The sequence below is a fragment of the Cupressus sempervirens genome, chromosome 1 (assembly GCF_028749045.1).
Source record: "Cupressus sempervirens isolate cs-2001-9-10 chromosome 1, ASM2874904v1, whole genome shotgun sequence".
Taxonomy (NCBI): domain Eukaryota; kingdom Viridiplantae; phylum Streptophyta; class Pinopsida; order Cupressales; family Cupressaceae; genus Cupressus; species Cupressus sempervirens.
The window spans coordinates 611446666-611448230 of NC_143118.1; positions in this window are offsets into that span (position 1 = coordinate 611446666).

The following is a 1565-nucleotide window of genomic DNA, read 5'->3' on the forward strand; positions in this document are numbered from 1 at the left end:
CAACGCCGCTGTCAGGGCGGATGGATATGTCGGATTTTGAAACGGTGGACGCCGACGTTGAATCAATTAGAAGGGCATGAAGCCCACCTTCGAGGGTGGTGCTATTCCTGGACTCTCCTTTACATCATGTTTTCTTGTCACTCAGCTGGCGCAATTTCGGAAAAAGGTTTGGCAGCGGTTGCCAGCCCTCACCGCGTCTTCTTGGTGATTTTAAAACTCGATCTAAAACGGGAGCCCTCGTCTAGCGGCTCTGTGCCAACTCGATCGGCACAACATTGGGAAATGGTTCGACAGCGGTTGTCGTTCCAATGTGTCATCGGGGGATGCCTTGGAAAGTGGCCTTTCAAGGGCGAGCTCGCGTCTAGCCCTTGGATTGTGCGTCGCGTCACAAGTGAATGGGGGAGATCTCTCTGTGAACGGCGGCATGGTGATTGCAAGAGAAAATTGACTTAGTCGGAGCATTGGCCTCGGGCCATTGTGACGGCCTTGCAATTTCTCTTTAATTGCAACCTATGTTTGCGCAGTAGCAGAGTTTGCATGTAAGATGGGCCTTGTTCTCGAGAGTTCCAGGAGATGACCTCCGGAACTTTTGGATTGGGCCCCTTCAAGGTGAAATTCATCCAGCTGATCGGATGAAGCTCGATGTGCTTGTATCTATTCCGAGACGGTAATGATGGTCATTAATCTGTGGCGGTGAGTATTATCCCATTCGGTAATCGCAATGGCGGAGCTGGTGGGAAGTACTTGTCGCTTTGTTTTGATGGATATACCCTATATGTAGGTGTCTGCACGGCTTGCAACACACTGCACATTTGGTGTTCGATTCTAAGATGCGCTTGTTGCTGAGTGTGTATGGAGTTGTATCTTTTAGCCAAGGGCTCCGTCTCATTGGCACGTTCTATCATCGCATTTTTATCCTGCCCGGATGGCAAGAAGGAAAGAGGTGGTTTGGTTGCACGGGTGCATTGCTCGACGTCCCTAATTTCATCAAGGGTCCACTCTCCACCCTAAGTTTTTGCCGATCCGATCGGTAGAGCCTTGGGATTGAGAGGGGGGCCGGCGAAAGGTTTGGTTGCCGCATAATTTATTCGCTAGTGCGTTCTCGGTGCGTGCTCGCCTCTTCACTGTCTCATCCTACAGAAGTGCATGGCACTCTGTCGTGACAGCCTTTGTGGTCCGGGCCAGTAGAAGCGTAGAGTATTACCGATAATTTTTGTTTGGATGCGGAAACTCTCCATGCCCTGTCCTGCCCTGTGCGACGATCCGAACGGCTGCGGCTCGTGGGTTCCGCGGGAGATACTCTTCTTCAGCTCCCCCCCTAAAGAGAGCGTTCGGTGTTTGCATTGTGTGGACAAAAGGCCCAAGGCGTTTCATCTCTCTCTTCAGATGCGAAATTCTGGGAGGGCTTGTCGAAGTATGGCCGTTTGTACGGGGTGCACCAAAAAGCGTGTAGGGGGCATATGCCTGGGAAATGGATGTCTCTGAGTGTCCTTACTCGGTCACGTGCGCGGTGTACATCTTTGCATTACGTCCCTGCTGCGAGCATTTGTGATTCGAGCATTTTT